The sequence below is a fragment of the Melanotaenia boesemani genome, chromosome 12, assembly GCF_017639745.1.
Source record: "Melanotaenia boesemani isolate fMelBoe1 chromosome 12, fMelBoe1.pri, whole genome shotgun sequence".
NCBI classification, from domain to species: Eukaryota; Metazoa; Chordata; class Actinopteri; order Atheriniformes; family Melanotaeniidae; genus Melanotaenia; species Melanotaenia boesemani.
The window spans coordinates 36,868,357-36,888,546 of NC_055693.1; the positions used below are offsets into that span (position 1 = coordinate 36,868,357).

General features: G+C 41.5%; 1 protein-coding gene and 1 long non-coding RNA gene across 4 annotated transcripts in view; one reads left to right on the top strand and one right to left on the bottom strand.

Moving 5' to 3' along the window:
- The window catches only part of LOC121650879 (inactive dipeptidyl peptidase 10-like), a 282,313-nt gene that overhangs the window by 216,139 nt on the left and 45,984 nt on the right, over positions 1 to 20,190 (bottom strand). The window lies entirely within an intron of this gene.
- On the top strand, positions 5,825 to 14,294 carry LOC121650882. 3 transcript variants are annotated; one of them, XR_006012352.1, is made up of 5 exons: positions 5,825 to 6,001; positions 7,241 to 7,283; positions 7,739 to 7,974; positions 12,957 to 13,052; positions 13,403 to 14,294. It is a non-coding gene; the product is annotated as an uncharacterized LOC121650882 (long non-coding RNA). The 3 variants fall into 3 exon arrangements; XR_006012353.1 differs by having other exon boundaries at positions 7,739 to 7,827; XR_006012351.1 differs by lacking the exon at positions 7,739 to 7,974.

Here is a 20,190-nt window from a genome sequence, read left to right on the forward strand (position 1 = left end):
TCTGGGCCTAAACCATTCTGGGATTTGTAAACAAGCAGAAGGGTTTTAAAATCTATTCTGTGACTGACTGGAAACCAGTGTAAAGATTTCAAAACTGGTGTGATGTGTTCAGATGTCTTAGTCCTGGTTAAAACTCTAGCAGCAGTGTTCTGGATGAGCTGCAGATGTTTAATGCTCTTTTTAGGAAGTCCTGTTAAAAGACCATTACAGTAATCCAGCCTACTGGGGATGAATGCATGGATGAGTTTCTCCTGGTCTTTCTGGGAAACTAAACTTTTAATTCTGTTGATGTTTCTGGTAAAAAGCTTCTTAGTGAAGCTTTGATGTGGCTGCTGAAAGTCAGGTCTGAGTCTATCAACACTCCAAGGTTACGAACTTGGTTGGTGATTTTAAGAGCCCGAGTCTCCAGGTGTTTACCAATGCTGACCCTCTTCTCTTTGCTACCTAACAGAATAATCTCAGTTTTGTCTTCATTTAATTGTAGGAAATTCTCCCTCATCCAGGTGTTTATTTGCTCCAGACACTGACACATTAAGTCTATTGGACTGCAGTCATCTGGTGACAGAGACTCATAAAGTTGTGTATCATCTGCATAACTTTGATAATTAATGCTATAGTTCTGTAATATTTGACCCAAAGGGAGCAGATACAAGTTGAACAGAAGAGGTCGAAGGACTGACCCCTGGGGGACTTCACAAGTCATGGCCACTCGCTCGGATTCATAGCTGCCGATCGTAACAAAATAACTCCGGCCTTCTAAATAGGACCTGAACCAGTTAAGAACCGCTCCAGAAAGTCCAACCCAGTTTTCCAGCCTGTAAAACAGGATTCTGTGATCTACAGTATGAAGCGCAGCACTGAGATCCAACAGAACCAGAACTGATACTAGACGAGAACCAGGACTGATACTTGACCAGAATCAGTATTCAACCTAATGTCATTTACCACTGTGACCAGATCTGTTTCAGGGCTGTGATGAGGTCGGAAGCCGGACTGAAATTTATCAAGATTTCCACTTTAATTTAAAAAGTCATGAAGCTGGTGAAATACAACTTTCTCAATAATCTTGGAAATAAAAGAGGTTAGAGACGGTCTATAGTTGTCCATTATAGAGGCATCTAGAGTCCTTTTCTTTAGGAGGCTTAATAGCAGCTATCTTTAGTGACTTGGGAAAAATGCCTGATGCCAGTGAGCTGTTAACTATCAGTAGGAGATCACTTTCTACTGAGGTAAAAACTGGTTTTAAAAAGTCGGATGGTATCTTGTCCAGAGTGCATGTTGTTAATTTTTGATGGCAAACTGTTTCTTGTAGGACTTTTAAATCAACCATTTTAAATTGCGACATGACATCAGAATTATTTCTGGGTTTTAGACACAGACTAGTTTTCTTGTTTGACTGTGTGGAATTATTATTTGGCGTAATTGTTTTAATTTTTTGGCTAAAAAAGTTGGTAAATTGGTTGCATTTCTCAGTGGAAAGGAGCTCTGGGCTTATCTGTTAGGAGGGTTTTTAAGTTTTTCAATCATAGCAAACAGAGTGTGAGAATTGTTGACGTTCCTGTTAATCATTCCAGATAAATGCAGCTCTCTGGCCTTCACAGCTCATTGTTATAGTTACGCAGGCTTTGTTTGTACAGCTCATAGTAAATTTGAAGTTTATTTTTCCGCCATTTCCGCTCAGTTTTTCTGCTTTCTCTTTTTAGGCTGGTAACCACAGTGGTGTTTCTCCATGGTGTTTTCTGTTTGCTCAAAGTGCTCTTGATTCTTATCGGTGCAACAGCATCCATTACATTCAAGACTTTCAGATTGAAATGATCCAGGAGTCCATCAACGGACTCTGCTCTGGTTGTTGGTAACATAGCTTTGGCCTCCACAAACTTAGCACTTGTTCTTTCATTAATGTACCTCTTCCTAACCGAGGAGCAGGTTGGTTGGACATTCTGAGTGATCAGTAAATCAAACAAAATACAAAAATGGTCAGACAAGGCTGAATCAGTGACAGCTACAGAAGAAATTTCCACACCCTTTGAAATAACCAGGTCCACAATGTGACCTCGAATGTGGGTCGGTTCTTTTACATGTTGCCACAAACCAAACATCCAGTATGAAAGAAAATTCCTTGACATTACCATCCGTCATGTTATCTATGTGAATGTTCAAATCCCCAGTTATGATGAAATGGTTAAAATCAGTAGAGATAACCGACAATAATTCAGAAAATTCATCAATAAAATTTCCACAATTCCGGGACGTCTGTAGATGATTAGAAATAGGATTTTAGGAATGCCCCTTAAAATAAGTCTTTAGAGACGAGAGGAGGGCTCTACACTAGGCTTAAAGCTCGTGCTTAAAGCTCGTGCTAGCCAACCACTGATACCCAGCCTCTTACTGGCTAATGTTCTGGAGAGAGCGTTGAAGACTGGTCCAGGATCACCAGGACTCCGCTGGCCTCTCTACCAGCACAGAGTCCATCATCAGAGACCCCCCAACATGGACCGTTCACCCTCCTCCCCTCAGTGAAAATAATGGGTGGAAATAATGGGTGGGGGGGTTATGTCACTGATATTGTAGAAGATTTTTAGCAATATCTGCTGAATATTTTCATATTAATGTATATAAAGGGGAGGAAATCCTCAAACACAAAGTTTGGTGGAGATCAGATATTATTGCTAGATATTAGACCTGGTTAAGCGACAGATGGAGAAACTACACCAGAGGAAGGCTGCAGGTCTGGATGGGATCTGGTCCAGGATCCTGAAGACCTGCGCCACCCAGCTGTCTCCTATCTTGTAGCAATTACTCAGTCTGAGTCAGGAGAGAGTTCCAGTTCTCTGGAAGACATCCTGCTTGGTTCCTGTCCCCAAAAAGTCCAGACCATCGAACCACAATGACCACCATCCAGTGGCCTCACATTGCATGTGATGAGGGTGCAGGAGAGGCTGATTTTGGCCAACCTGAGACCACAGGTGGAGGATCTGCTGGACCCTCTGCAGTCTGCCTACCAGCCCCGCGTGAGTGTTCAGGATGCAGTCATCTACCTGCTGCAGAGACCATCTGCATCTGGATGGTGGTGGCAGCTCTGTGAGCCACTCTCTCTGGTTTCTCTGGTGGTTTAACAGCATCCAGTCACTGCTGCTGGGGAGAAGCTGCAAGGGATGGGGGTTCACCACTCCATGGTCTCCTGGATTACTGACTACCTGACAGGCCACAGTTGGTCCGTCTGGGCAGCGTCCTGTCGGATGTGGTGGTCCTCAGGGAACTGTGCTGGCTCCTCTCCACCTTCTACACCAGTGATCCTCAGTCCAACACTGACTTCTGCCGCCTTCACAAAGTCTCTGGTGGCTCAGCTGTTGTTGTGTGTCCAGGAGAGGGAGGGAGGAGGAAGACAGAGTGCTGGTGGATGGGTTTGTAGACTGGACTGGCAGGAACCACCTGCATCTGACTGTCACCAAGACCAGAGAGATGGTGACCGCCAGAGGAAGAGAATTCTTCTACCTGCACTGAAGTTCATGGGGCAGGAGGTGGAGGCTGCTGAGACCTAGAAGTACCTGGGAGGGACCATGGACCCCAGACTGGAGATCCAACACAGATGCTGTGAAGGGGACAATCAGGCTCTACTTCTGGAGATCCTTCAATGTCTGCAGGAAGATACCATCACGTTAGGGTTACCCTGATGAAGCTCAGGCATCTGTTGAAAACCTGCCTGCTTCGGAGTAAACCTTATTGATAACAAAGCTGGCATTCCCCTGGTTTAAATACTAACAGGACTATTAGAGTGAGCAAAAGTTTTGTCTGGACCAGGAAGGGCACCTGCAGACATGGGTAAATACGAAACCGGGTAAGAACAGTTGCTTTACCTTCGCTCCTTTTTCTTTACTACATAAACCCACCATAGCTGCTGGGTTGCTGTTACAGGAAACATTTGTGGTTCTCATGTTGCTCTCCAGGTAAAATATTTTGCGAAAATACATTCTTTTTCAATATGTGAGTACGTTTTTTTTTTTTTGTTTGTTTTTTTGTTTGTTTGTTTTTTGTGGCTTTTTGTTTCCTTTTCTTTTACCCACATCTTCCTGTGGAATGTTCACTTTCGTACTATGTGTAATTGTACCAGATTTATTATCACTGAAACATTCATTCCTGTTCGAGGTTACCATGTTTGCAATAATTATACTCATAGTGCTCATGGATGGACAGTCTGCCATTACGTTACTGCCTACAAATGTGCTTTTTTTGTGCTAAAGAGTGCAAACTCATGCACATTGTGTTTTACTGAGTTTGTTCCAACTCTCGTAGTTTGTTAGAGGGAGGGGAAGGGGAGGCAGGGATTTGCTTTGCTTATCCTTCAATTTAGGGTAATCCTAACCCTAACGTGATGGTATCTTCCTGCAGTATTTACTTCGGTTCATTTCATTTTCTTTTTCATTTTCTATTTTTGTGAAGTCTTTACTTTGGAGCAATACAGTCAAATCCCAAATCTAGTTTAGAGACACCGTCCAGCCACCCAGGATACCCCTTCATTATCCCTAGGGAGGATATGTGGAACTGACACAATATATTATTCCCTATTTAACAGATCAGTGTTTTGCTCAGGGACACCTCAACAAGAGCTGAAAATGGCGGTGCGTGCACACGCAGCAGCTCCAGGCTCTTGGCTATTCACGTTTGTTTTGATGTTATTGTACGTGTTTTCATCCAGAATTTTAAGACTGGAATCCTTCATCCAGTAGGGAAGTGCTGACCTGCTGGAATTGGGGAAATCCTACAGGTTTTCTGCACTGCCAAAGCCAGGTTTTAATCCCCCAGAACTGCAGCGGACCACAAAGGCCCTCACCATCCCCCCTCTGTGGTCCAGAAGACGGAGGACACAATGTAAACATAAGGCGAGCAAGCGGAGCAGGCTGCGTGCTAGGCTACAAACCAACCTACTCAGACCGGCTCTGCTCAGTCTCCTCGCCAACGGCAGGTCTCTTGCCAACAAACTGGATGAGATTCATCTGAGGTCTGAGGAAAATCTGACATGAGACTGACAGCTGTGTGGCAATCTTCAACGAGACCTGGCTGGACAACAATATCCCGACGTAGCGTTGGAGCTAGCGGGCGCTGTCTGCTCCGTGCCGACCAGACTGCAGCTGTGAGTAAGACCAGAGGCGAAGGTTTGGCGCTCTATGTTCACAACCTGTGGTGTCCAGCTATGAACATTATATTATATTATATATAATATGAACACAGCCACACACACAGAAGATTTACACCTTCTCAGGCACACACACACACACACACACTCAGACTTCCGTCCTTGCACCAGGATCAACGTCATCCAGCCTGTAAATATCACTGTCTGCTTGGAATTTTCTCATTTTCTGTAAATAGAGACATGTTCTTTATCGTTTACATATTTTATATCTTTATGTTTTACTTATCTACATGTGCCTGTTAATTTATATTTTCTTATTTATGTGTACTTTAGCCAAGAGAATCCTCAAAATTTGTTATGCTGCATAATGACATTTATCAAGCCCACACTCTAAAAAATAATTCAGAAGCTTAGTAAATATCACTATAATTAAAAGTTAAATGACCTTGATAAAATCTCTGAAAAACATTTAAGTGATTATTTGAGTTGAATAAACTGAAATAAATGTCAAAAAAATTAACAGGTCTTTTAATGTCAAACTAAGGTATTTTATTTAGATATTTTTTAAATAAAAAAATTTGTATTTGAATCACAGAATACATGTTTCAGATGTACTTACTATTTTCATTAAAAATTATTCAAAATATTTAAGATTTTTTTATCTATACTTATCAGTATCGTGAATTAAAACTATCAACGATATAAATTAATATGATATATCTCAAACAACAACTTAAAAGTTTAAGTAGGGCGTGATGACGTGTTTAGTGATTTACTGGGCGCGAAGAACGTGGCCTCATGGGATATTTTCTTTCCATTCTGCAACGACGGTTAACGGACAGACGGCTTTCTGGAAAACAAAAGCAGGTAAGTGTCCAGAAAGTCAACGTAAGTGTAATTTTCATCCACTGTCGGCTTTTTAGGGTGTAACTTTATGAGTTAGCCTACCATATATTACCTAAATTTAATTTTTAAGCTAGTTAGTCATATTCTCCAGTTAGTTTCTCCAGCCCCAACGGACACTGCTGCCCGTTGTTGACATTTCTCTGTAACTTCGTTTTTATGTAAAACCATTAAAATAAATCAACACGTGGCTAATACTTTGCCCCAGTAGTGCACACTTCGCAGCATGTGCCTGTCGGCCCTTTGAGCTTTTGCAGTGGCATTTCTTTGCATATCAGCGCAGAAGACAAAAGAATCGTACTGTTTTCTGTCAAGGAAATACAGAAGGATTTGTTAAATTCTTAGCTGTTTAAAACGTAGAGGAAAGCTACGCTGGCTTTGTAGATTGCAACGCGCGCTCTGTCAGCAGGTGGCAGAGAAGCAGCCCCCTGATATAGTGGCAGATGAAACTATTTTATTTCCAGCAACACTAATACGGTATAGTTTAGTGAACAGTTGCCAATCCAACACTAAATTCTGCTTCTGAGAGTTAACAACTAAACTGGGAGATTTTGTGAAATTATTTGCTCTTATCATCTTATCATGTTTTGACCAGAAAATAAAAATCATTTGGTCACTAACACCAACAGATCAGATTGCAGGACACCACTGTACATGGAGATAACATGTGAAATTAACAGCTTTTGAAGTTTGAACTTTACCAACTTTTGATAATTAATTAATTATAAGAATTTTTTTTTACTTACAGTGTGGATCATAAATTACATTAATGCATTGATGTCTAACCTTGAACAAAAACAGAATGATTTTAAGATAGCTAGAATAGATAATAGATATCCTTATCAGTAAATGTAGACTATTGTCAGTACAATTATCCATCCTGCTGTCATTGTTAGCAGATAGTAGCAGATATGAGGTAAAATGTACATGCAAAACCAACATCATCTACTGGATTTGTCTAAACATTTGGGCTGATGCTGCTGAGAATAGGTCTTTTGGAAAATGCTTGTGGACTAATGCAGAAAGGTACCATAAACTCCCATTATAGTTACCCTCAACTAACATGAGTATTCACTCATTTTTTTCTTTTTCTTGAGATTTCACTTATGGCTATATACTTAATGTTTTAAAAAATATTTTTTCCAACATGTTAAATATTTTTATTTATCAATTTATTGATTGATTGACATTTTTTTCTTTCAGCATCTGGTTCACCAAGACAACCCAGTCCTACCAAGCAAAGGAAGTGAGTGTAATTAATTTTAGTACTTAAGGAGGTTTGTGTTCATCCTGAAATCAAGAATCAATTGTACTGCTTAATACAAATTTAGAGTATAATGATATCAAGCAAATATTCGATGTTTGCTTTTTGTTGCTTGTTTAGATTCTGAATGCAACTATCAACTGAATGATGATCATTTTCCAATTTTATTCATGTTAATGCCTTCATGATCTGCCATGTAGTGTCACCGCAATGCCATATTTGTATGAATACAGCTTGAATTACTCTCATTTGGATATGTATTTGACCCTAGAGGAGGCACTATTTTGAATTATTTGCAAGGTAGTTCTTCCATTACACATCTTCCACATTTGTTGGGAGTATAAATTAATAAATCGTTCAAACACAGTGTGAATACAGTTAAACTCCATTTTGTCAGCTCCCTATAGTGAGACACAACATTTCATCTATTTTTTTAGGTAGCAGCTGATGGGATGGCAGTGTAAGCTCTGCAAACACAAGGCTGCATCAAAAGGGGCTTTACTCAAACATTATCGAGTGAAGCACGGTACTTTTGGTCGTGGATATTCAATACCCTGTCTTCATTTAAACTGTCCTTGCTCTTTCAAGACATGGGGTGCCCTACGCACACATTTGTCTAGATCTCACACTTTGAATGAAAGAGACGAGCATGAAGTTCTTCAGTCTTTCATATGTAAGATTTGTCACTCATTCCATCAAAACACAAAGGACTATTTTCAACATATCAATTCCCATCTGAAAAGACATGAAACCATAGAATGTGCCTTTGATGGTTGTGATTTCAAGACAAACATATATGGAACTTATGCAACTCACCGAAGTAGAAAACACAAATCTTATTCATGGAAAAACTTTAAAGCTGATTTGATTGCAAAGCAACCTCTTGGTACAGCAAATAAAATCCACTTATCAGCATTGGAATCAGAAGATCACGAGGAAACAGACGTCACCTTTGAGTTGAGCTGTGAAAGGCAAACTTCAGATGAAAGTTTGAAAAGTCTTGGTGTGCTCTTGTTAAAACTTGAAAGTATTTATAATGTTTCTGGCAAATGTATTGATGACTTGGTGGAACAGCTCTATTTTATCGGTACATCATCAATTCAGTATTCAAAGTCAGTAAGTGATATTTTGATTAAGAATAATTGTACAGTTGATCAATCTGTTGTCAGTGAATTAGCAGAAAAACTATGCCACTCTAATCCTTTTAGTACGGCCTTTTGTCCTGATGGTCCGTTTTCTTCTACATATAAGAGGCAGAAATATTTCAAGGAAAACTTCTGTGTTATTGAACCAGTAGAGTACATTTTGGATCCAGAAAAGAATTGCACCTTTCAGTATGTACCTATTCTTCAGTGCTTACAGCTGTTGTCAAGTAAAGAAGACATTGTCAAAAACATTTTGACTAAACATTCAAACACTTCACAGTTGGCATCTTTCCATGATGGAAAGTATTTTAAATTAAATAAACTTTGTGTCACTGAAGATTTTAGTATTTCGCTTGTACTCTACGTGGATGACTTTGAAATTTGTAATCCACTTGGAACTTCACGAAAAAAAACACAAAGTCACCGCTGTATACTGGGTACTTGCTGACATACCATCTGAACTGAGATCACAACTAACATCAATTCATTTGGCCCTCCTTTGTAAAGCAAATGATGTAAAAACATTTGGCTATGAAACTATTCTGGAGCCTCTTTTAAAAGATCTCATTACATTAGAGAAGGAGGGTATTTTTTTTCTGAACTTGGTAAATGTATCAATGGTACTGTTTTTTGTGTTTGTGCTGACAATCTTGGTGCTCATTCTCTGAGTGGACTTGTGGAAAGCTTTTCTGGACATTACATCTGTAGGTTTTGCATTGGAGACCATTCAGATTATCAGCAAAAGGAAGTACGTTCAGGAGCCTTTCCACCAAGAACAAAAGAGAACTATAATCTACATGTCCAAACTGTAAAGGAAAATTCTGCCTTGGTACATTTTTGTGGTGTGAAAAAGGCTTGTCCAATAACTAGAAGACTAAGTTATTTCCATTTTGTGACAGGGTATCCTCCAGATCTTCTGCACGATCTTTTTGAAGGCATAATTCCACCGGAATTAGCCTTATGTCTTCATGCCTTTATCCGTGCACAGTATTTCTCTTTGACTAAACTCAACAATTTCATTTCACAATTTCCGTACAAGTGGACTGATAAAACAGATCGCCCCCAAAGTATCCCGATAAATTTTTTCACTCGCAAAAGTATTGGTGGAAATGCGCACGAAAACTGGACATTGTTGAGATTATTGCCGTTTATTATCGGTGAAAAGATCCCACTGGATGATCAAGCATGGAAAGTTCTTATGATTCTAAAAGATATCACTGAGCTTGTTGTGTCCCCTGTTCATACCGAGGAAACTATTTGCTACTTAGATAGTTTAATATCAGAACATCGCAACAGGCTATTGGAAGTTTTCCCAGAGCAAAAATTAACTCCGAAGCACCATTTTTTGGAGCATTACCCAGACTTGATAAGAGGATTTGGTCTGGCCTCTGGACTATGCGTTTTGAGGCGAAACATAGTTCTTTTTAAGAGAGTTATTAGATACACAAACAGCTTCAGAAATGTATTATTGTCACTTGCCTCAAAGCACCAAATGATGATGGCATATTATTCACAAGAAAATGCCTTAAAACCTTCAGTATGTGTAACTAAAGTATCATCTCTTCCATTGGAACTACTTGATATGGAAATACAGCAATCTTTCAAAGAAATGTATCCAACACAGGCCTATGTGAATCTGACCAATGTACTGATGCATCATGGAACTAAATATGCTGCAGGAATGGTTTTGCCTTATGGTTCAACTTGTGGCTTGCCTGACTTTGTTGAGATTTTACAGATTGTTGTTGTAGACAGTGATTTTCTTTTTATTGTCAAGTTACTCAATAGCTGGTATGATGAACATTTTAGGGCATTTAAACTGGACCTCTCTGGGAGAATGACCTTAATACATCACAGTTGAACTTGGTGACACTTACCCTTTAACAGCATATTTTGTGGTAGGCAAGAAAATGGTGTCACTGAAACGTCATATTGTTTGCCAATGCTAGAAGACCCAAACTTATAAATGTTACCCGCCTTTATGCTGTTTTTATTTTTATTATTTTTATTATTATTGTTTGTTTGTTTAGATGGACTCCACTGCTTTGAGAGTAATAATAGAACACCGGAGTGAGAAGCTGGTACTCTCGTCAGGAATACCCAGCTCTGTGGAGGAGTTGCATGAGACTGTGAAGAAGACATTTGGACTCATTGAGGATTTCACTCTGCATTATTTGGATGAAGACTTTGGGGACTTTTTTACACTCCATTCTACCAACAAAATCAAAGATAAGGGCACAGTCAAAGTTGTGATCATTCCTTCATTCGTGCTTACATTGACTCCTCAGAATGAAAACCAAACAGATGTAAGCAGTCTAAATGATAGTTCAAGTTCCTCGACTTATACAGGCACATATGACAAACCAGATGGTACATCATTGTCTTCAGATGACACTGTCATACTCTCTCCTCTCCAAAGCCCTCAGAGGACCTCATGGCCACATGAAATTGTCATTCCACTTTTCTCTGTGGCAACAGAGACTGTACTGAGGAATGCCAATGAGGTTTTTGCTAAAGATGGAACTGTGCTGAGTAATACTTGTTGTGGAAATTTCATATTATTCCCTTTACTGTATTGTGTCTACTGATCCCTCTCAGGGTAAACAGCTTGTTTAAGTTCTTGGTAATTAAGTTTAATACTGAGTAGCCTGTTGCTATCGTAAGTGGATGCATTCTTTAGAACAGTTCACTCTGACCTGTGTGACTTATCTGATACCAGCCAGACGCCTCAGGATGACCCAGCCAGGCATCCTGTCTTAATGTCACTGGGATTGTTTACGTGCTCAATAAACTGAAAAAGCTCATTAGGTTTGCTGAAGTGTCTAATCCTGTGTGAGGAACAGACAATCTCTTTGTTTGTATTTCATGATGTGCTGTGATGTGATCATTCTGCTTAAAAGATGCTGCATGTGTGTTTCTTATCAGATTCTGTTCAGATCTCTGTGCTGTCAGACCTCTGAGCAGTCTCTCAGGAATTCCTCCCATTCTTTCTATTCTTCCTATTCTTTCTATTCTTTCTATTCTTCCTATTCTTTCTATTCTTTGTATTTTAATTCTGTGTTCGAATAAACTTGTAATCATTCTTCACTTCAGAACCAGACTCCTCATTCCTTGACAGAGTAACTTTTTTTGCCTCAACATACTCATGTCAAGTCAGAAATTATGGAAAAATTAGCTGACTACATGTACAGCTACACAGTGTACCCAACAGGCCTTCAGATTAGTGAGGTGGCAGAGGCTTTAGTGAAAAAACACCCATGTTTGACGGAGCCCGGCAGTCGTAATGGCTGGATTGGATGGATGTATAGTCTTAAGTACAAGATGGGAAATTACAGGTCAAAGTTACGAAGTCTTGGAGTACCAGAGGTTACTTGCAACTCAGGGAAGAACAAGAGCCCTGATGACAAAGCACCAGCAAAGAATATAAAGAAAGCACGGAAAGGAGAAGTGCTGTTTCTCCCACACTATCCTGCAAAAGATGGTAAACAACAAGAAGAGCTGGATAGACAACAACTGGTTGATGAGTGTAAGAAGAAAAACAGCACAGCCATCAAAGATTTAATGTGCAGAACCTTTGTACATCGAAGACATGATGTCATCAGCCAACAGCTAAGCATCAGAGAGCTCAAGGACAGATGGCCAGCTTTGTTTGATGTCTCCCAAGTGAGTTCAGAATTTTTTTTCTCCTTTTGAGGAAAACAAACTGTTAGTATCAGACTTGAATGTATATTAAAGAGGGAACAGTCTTGTATTCTTTTTACTGCTATATATGGACTTAAGGTGATTATAGATTAGAGCTTTAGGTTGTTGTCCTTTGATGTTCCTTTTTTTTTTTGTTTTGTTTTCCTCTTGTGCAGGTCAAGGCAGAGTTTCATCGGATCACAACACTAAACCTTGAGCAAGCATTCATGTCGATGTTGGACCACTATTCCCCTAAACTGCTGTCTCTGTTCCAAGCCAAGAAGGGTGCTGCTGGACAACGACATCGGGAACACATAAATATTCTGCTTCAGGTGATAAATGGCATTTCTAATCTGAAAAAATCTTTCTAATACTTAAATTCTTATTCATGTTTTTATTTTGTGTAGGAGCTCTGGTTTCTTAGGACACTTCTAAATCCTAATCAGACATTTTTTATTCAACTTTGACTTTTACTGCATATTAATTTTGAGACTTCTATTACTATTCCTCCAGCTATCCAGAATAGCTGTATTTCTTTTTCTTCTTTATGTTTATCCCTCAATCTGACATCTTCATCAGATTTCATATCTATCCATCTTTACTAGCTTACTTTTATTCTACTGTACCATGTGTCAAATGTTTTAAAATATTTTATTATACTAGCATCAACTTTATGTTCCTCTACAGATGTGTTTTTAATGCTACCAATGACTTAATTTACCTACTGTTAATTAAATTGCAATAGCTATGATTAGTGCAGAAAAGCAATAAGATTTTGAATGTGCATTGTTATATATTTTGCTTAGACTTGAGACTTTGTATTTTACAGAGGGGAATTCCCATTGAGAAAACAAGAGAGGTCATCATCCGATGTCTCATTGACCATCTAGGGGAGGATGAAAATGCTTTAATCAAACACTTTGAGGTTGGTACAATAAATTTCTTTCATGAATTCAAAAAGTCTGACATTTTGGCTTGTGGCATCACAGATAACTTTGAACCAAGTTTTTTATACAACAAATGAATATTACATTGAGCTGTGCAAACCACTGTTTTCCATATGTTATACTGTGAGCTCATTAACTTGCTGAAACCTTGAGTTATGAAGTTACATGAGAGAACAACATTTACTTTGGACCATAGTGATCTAATGTTCTTCTTAGTATCTCCAGATTTTTGTGAAAACAGTTTTTTTTCCACTCCGTGTGTGTGTGTGTGTGTCTCATGAAGTATGTAGAGTTAAAATGAACTTAAACCAGTTATCTTTGACTACAGGGGGATGCCGATGCTGTCTGTGTTCAAGAGACTTTGGCTGAGGAGGTGATCAAGGTTTATCTGCTGCAGAGCCATGATGGGTCAGTCAAACCTCCTGATGTTGGGATTGTTATTGAGGGCATTACTGTCCTTAAAAATCTTGGTGATCTCAGCAGAGCCTGTTGCTATCTTTTGGGACTGGTCTATGCTTTGGATCTGAAATACCCCAAGAATCTTAAATATACTTTTGAGGTGTTTCAAAAAGTTTTCCTGGAGCTGGATCCTGGAAACCTTTAAGTCAAGGTACAAAGACTGAAAAATCACCTCTTTACATCATAGATGACATTTCACAAAGCTGCTCTTGATGCACAAGACTTGTTATATGAATAGTTGTGTTCATTAAAAGGTTTAATTAATGTATTACCTTAATGTGTTGACATTTCCATAATAAAAAAAACATGTTTGGACAAAAAATCTAAAATGTAAGTTATAGCTAAAGTAACTGTACAAAAATCAAACTGAGGGAAGGCCTGAGCCCACTCTTCTAATGACAGTTCTTGTCTAATTAGCTGAGGGATTAAAAGAGAGACCATTTTGTTTAAAGTGTTGGCTCGTTTAATTTTTGTTTTTGCTGTCCGGGTTGGCCGTTTATTTTTCTTTCAGGTGTAAAACGTTGTGAAGTAAATGGTATATAGACACTTTTTTGTGTATTTTTGCAGTTTTTTAAAGGAGCACTGTGTTCAAGGCTATTGTCAAATTTTTTTTTTTGCCTTTTATTTAACTTTTTTATTTTTGTCTTTGTATTCCAATCACACTAAAACTGTATTTATTCTGAAACTCAATAATTCATGGTGGATGTTTCCTTTTCAAAATGATGCACAGACCTTCTTAGTTAAGTCACTTTAATTGTTATAAAGTGTCAGTGTTGTTTTCCAGCATTATACATAATTAAGTTAACTTTAAAACTTTGTCATTGTGTTGATGTAAGAGGGCTGAAGCAGAAAAGTTATATTGACAAATTCACAAAATCCAAAACTTGTCAGCATCATGATTATACTTGCACACAAAAATGAAATTGGTAATCACCCTGCAAAAACTCACAACATATAAAACAACCAGAACAGTTAAAATACAGGTAAAATGTTCCTGGAAAATATTGAACTTTTCAAGTCTGTCAAAATTTTGCATTTTGGGAAATTCTTACAACACCAACTGAAAGTTGGCCACACAAGTTTCAAAGTGAAGGAAAAACATGTTTCAGCCTGGTTAGTATTTTCTTTCTCTGCATTCTATAATATCTTCATAGTTTTCAGCATGGTCTTAGGGACCTAATTAAGATGTGGTACAAAAAATGAAGAAGTTTGAGTGGATTTAATGTCATGTTTAAAAAAATAAATGTTTTTTAATGGAAAACAGTTGGCCTTTCTTTTGTGTGTGTGTGTGTGTTAAGTATAATTAAGTAAATATAACACACTTTTTTAATTAAATGAATGCCTTGCTGTCGGTCACATCTACTAAACATTTCATTGTTATGTACTCCATTTTTTATGTGGTTTTCACTTAATTTTACTATTGTCTTCACTTATGATTTTAGTTATATTTACTTAATTTAGTATGTTAGTGTAACTGCTCCAATTACTCATATCAACTTATTTTGTTTGAGTTTTAGTTACTAAATTGGTCAAATATATTTAGATAATTTGACAGGTTTATAATTTACTCAATATATTTGAGTGTAAAAATGTTACACAAGAAAAATTAAGTAAATGCTAGGTTTGTTTTTAATGTGCATTCAGAATTGGACATGGCACCATGCACCCTGTCCTCCTTAAGCCTGGCTCTTGTCGTGGAGCCTCTCACCTGAAAAATTTAGAGAGGATGATAATATAAAAGGAATTTCTAATTGGTGTTGCAATGCACAAAATTGCTGTGTATGCCGATAATATAATTACCTTCCTAACAGTTCCCTTAAAGCTCTATTAAGTCAAGTAGACGTCTTTAGAAGTTTCTCAGGTTACAAGATTAATTGGAGCAAAAGTGAATCCTCTCTTTGATTAAACAGAGGCCCATATCTTCAATAAGCCACCCCCTTTCTGGTTTGGACCAAGATCAAATATCTTGGAATCCTTTAGACAACTTTAATAATCTGTATAAATTGAATTACTTAGGCTGAATCCCATTTCACCCTTTGGCCAACTTGGTTCCCATCATGGAGAACCCGACCATCCTCTCCACCACACTGCTCAACCAGCGGAGCTCCTTCTCTATCAGACTGAGACACTCTGATACAGGAACGCTTTCCATCATTGATCAATAAGACCTGTCTGCTCAGACACTAGACTCTACCTCTTGCGTCTGTCCACCACTTTTATTCTACTTTTTACATTTTACTTTGATTTGTACATTGTTTGCCTTACATTTGACTTTGCTGATCCTTATTTAAATTATCCATCCATCCATCCATCCATCCATCCATTTTCTGCCGCTTATTTGGAGTCGGATCGCAGGAGTAGCTGCCTAAGCAGGGAAACCCAGACTTCCCTCTCCCCAGCCACATGCACTAGCTCATCCGGAGGGATCCCGAGGTGTTCCCAGGCCAGTCGAGAGACGTAGTCCATCCAACGTGTCCTGGGTCTTCCTCGGGGCCTCTTTCCGGTGGGACGTGCCCGGAACACCTCACCAGGGAGACATCCAGGAGGCATCCTGACCAGATGCCCGAGCCACCTCATCTGGCTCCTCTTGATGTGGAGGACCAGCTGCTCTACTCTGAGCCCCTCCCGGATCACCGAGATTCTCACCCTATCTCTAAGGGAGAGCCCGGCCACCCTGCGGAGAAAACTCATTTCGGCCGCTTCTATTCGCAATCTTATTCTTTCGGTCACTACCCACAGCTCGTGACCATAGGTGAGGGTAGGAACGTAGATCGACCGGTAAATCAAGAGCTTTGCCTTTTGGCTCAGCTCCTTCTTCACCATGACAGACCGGTGCACTGCAAATGCCGCACTGATCCGCCTGTCGATCTCCCGCTCCATCCTTCCCTCACTCGTGAACAAGACCCCGAGATACGTGAACTCCTCCACTTGGGGCAGGACCCTATTGCAGACCCCCAGAGTGCACTCCACCCTTTTCCGGCTGAGGACCATGGTCTCGGACTTGGAGATGCTGATTCTCATCCCAGCCGCTTCACACTCGGCTGCGAATTGCTCCAGTGAGAGCTGAAGATCACGGCCCAACGAAGCCAACAGAACCACATCATCCGCAAAGAGCAGAGACCCAATCCTGAGGCCACCGAACCGGATCCCCGCAACACATCGGCTTTGCCATAAAAGTTATGAACAGAATCGGTGACAAAGGGCAGCCTTGGAGGAGTCCAACTGCCGGCAATGCGGACCAAACTCTGACACCGGTCGTACAGGGACCGGACAGTGGTCTGGCACTCCATACTCCCGGAGTACCCCCGACAAGAGTCCCCGGGGGGCACATTCGAATTGCCTTCTTCAAGTCCACAAAGCACATGTAGATTGGTTGGGCAAACTCCCATGCCCCCTCAAAAACCCTGAAGAGGGTGTAGAGGTGGTCCACTGTTCCACAACCGGGACGAAAACCACACTGCTCCTCCTCAATCTGAGGTTCGACTATCCGATGGACCCTCCTCTCCAGCACCCATGAATAGACTTTACCAGGGAGGCAAAGGAGTGTGATCCCCTGTAGTTGGAGCACACCCTCTTGTCCCCCTTTTTGAAGAGGGGGACCACCACCTCAGTCTGCCAGTCCAGGGGAACTGTCCCTGATGTCTACGCGATGTTGCAGAGGCATGTCAGCCAAGGTAGCCCTACAGCATCTAGAGCCTTAAGGAACTCTGGGTGGACCTTATCCTACCCCCCAGGGCCCTGCCACCGAGGAGCTTTTTAACCACCTCAGCCCCAGAGATAGGAGAGGCAGCACCAGCTACCCCAGACTCTGCTTCCTCATATGTGTTGGGGGATTGAGAAGGTCTTCAAAGTATTTCCTCCACCGCCTCACAACATCCCGAGTCGAGGTCAGCAGCCCCCCATCCCCACTGTACACAGTGTTGATGGAGCACTGCTTTCACCTCCTGAGCCGCCGGATTGCGGACCAGAATCTCTTCGAAGCCGTCTGGAAGTCATTCTCCATGGCCTCTTCAAACTCCTCCTATGCCCGAGTTTTTTCCTTAGCGACTGCGAAGCTGCGGTCCACTTAGCCCACCGATACCCATCAGCTGCCTCTGGAGTCCCACAGGCCAAAAAGGTTCGATAGGACTCCTTCTTCAGCTTGACGGCATCCCTTACCCCCCGTGTCCACCAATGAGTTTGGGGGTTACCGCCACGACAGGCACCGACGACCTTACGGCCACAGCTGCGGCTGGTCGCCTCGACAATAGAGGCACGGACTTCGGACTCAATGTCCCCTACCTCACCTGGGACATGGTTGAAGCTCTGCTGGAGATGGGAGTTGAAACTTTTTCTGACAAGGGAGTCTGCCGGATGTTCCCAGCAGACCCTCACAACACGCTTGGGTCTGCCAGGTCTGACCGGCATCCTCCCCCACCATCTGAGCCAACTCACCACCAGGTGGTGATCAGCTGATAGCTCCGCCCCTCTCTGCGCTCGAGTGTCCAGAACATGCAGCCACAAGTCCGACGACACGACTACAAAGTCGTTCATCGAACTGCGGCCTAGAGTGTCCTGGTGCCAAGTGCACATGTGGGCACTCATGTCTGAACAAGGTGTTCGTTATGGACTGTCCATAATGAGCACAGAAGTCCAACAAGAAAACACCACTCATATTTAGATTTGGGGGGCCGTTCCTCCCAATCACGCCCCTCCAGGTCTCGCTGTCATTGCCCATGTGAGCATTGAAGTCCCTCAGCAGAATGAGGGAGTCCCCGGAAGGAGTGTTCTCCAAACACCCCCTCCAAGGACTCCAAAAAGGGTGGGTACTCTGAACTGCTATTTTGTGCAAAAGCACAAACAACAGTCAGGACCCGTCCCCCCACCCGAAGGCGAAGGGAGGCTACCCTTTCGTCCACCGGGGTAAACCCCAACGTACAGGCGCCAAGTCGGGGGGCAATGAGCATGCCCACACCTGCTGGGCGCCTCTCACCGGGAGCAACTCCAGAATGGAAGAGGGTCCAGCCCCTCTGAAGGACAGTGGTTTCAGAGCCCAAGCCGTGCGTCGAGGTGAGTCCAACTATATCTAGCCGGAACCGTTCAACCTCGCGCACCAGCTCAGGCTCCTTCCCCGCCAGAGAGGTGACATTCCACGTCCCTAGAGCTAGCCTTTGCAGCCGAGGAACAGACCGCCAGGGTCCCCGCCTCTGGCAGCCGCCCAGCTCACACTGCCCCAGACCCCTATGGCCCCTCCTGCAGATAGTGAGCCCGACCGGGCCCCATGGGCAAAGGACCCAGCCACCAAGCGCTCGCCTCCGTGCCCCACCATCAGGCCTGGCTCCAGAGGGGGGCCACACATCCGGGCAAGGGAAACTTGGTCCTTGCTTTCTCCTCATCATAGGGGTGATTTGTATATTATTATTATTGTATGTTGCAGTATTATTCTGCAGGTATTAAACTTCATGTTTGCCCCGGAGAACCTCTCCACCACCACTGTTGTGGAAGCACAGGAGGAAGAGGCCTGGTAAATGGTCGGCTAATACATCCTCATCAGTGGAAACCCATTTCTCAGTAAATCCAAAAAGACTGGATGATGGTCTGAGGCTTTCCTCTTTTCTTTTGTAAAATTCAAGCAGCAAGCTAAACAGGCTCCATTAAAACTCTCACCTGGTGCCTTGTCTCAGGGTGATCTCTGTACAGTACCTTTCATAAAACTCCCATTACAGCTGGCACATTGATGGACTTCACCTCTCTCTGTGGAACCGGCTCCCAGTTAGGCTATGGGAAGCAGACCCCCTCTCTCTACCTTTAAGGTTAGAGACTTGCTTTCTAAATCTTTTATCAGGTCTGGCTTGGTGTCCCTTACTATTCATTTAGTTAACCTTAGAATGGCAACGTCAGGTGAGTAGCCAATCAAAACTGATGTAGCGAGGCTGAAAATCTCCTGACCACAGTGTTCTGGGGTTAAGCTGTTATGGGCGAATCAGGGCAAATACCTTCAGCAGACCTGTCACTATTGCTGAGGTGGCATTTCTGTCCATGTCAGAGTGGAAGAGAATCGTACTGCTTCCTTAACAATGTCAGAAAATGTGGAAGGACTGGTACAGTCCTTGACTGTTTGCACAAAAGTGGATAATAAGTGAATATGAAGAACACTAAACTTTCTTTTATGAAGATTGCTGCTGTCTTACACTGAGGAGGGAGTACTTGATGCTGTCTGCTGGCTGATAGAGGTGTGTTCGCATCAGTGAGGAACATTGCTCATATATGGCAGAGGAAGCACTGGATTTTATTCCCAGCAACAGCATGGTCAGTTATAGTGAGAAGTTGTCTGCAGGACTCCAGCTTAACTTGGTGCAGCAGGTGATGTTTGCTATGTTAGGTCATGTTAATAGAGACAAGGGTCTGAAATGTTGCTGGAGTCTACGTTCACACTTCAGGTCTTAAGGCTCAGGTTTTTTTCTCTAATCTGGGCAACATTGTGACCACAAAATAAAAATCATTCGGTCAGTAAAACAAACTGATCGCGTACATACTGTCCTGCAGCCTAAACTAGTTATAACTAAACTATGTTAAATATACAGGAAAAAAATAGAAAATTAACAGTTTTTACTAAATTCTAAAAACTTATTATAACCAGATTAGTGTTTCATATTCCAGTGGTGATTGTCAGTTATT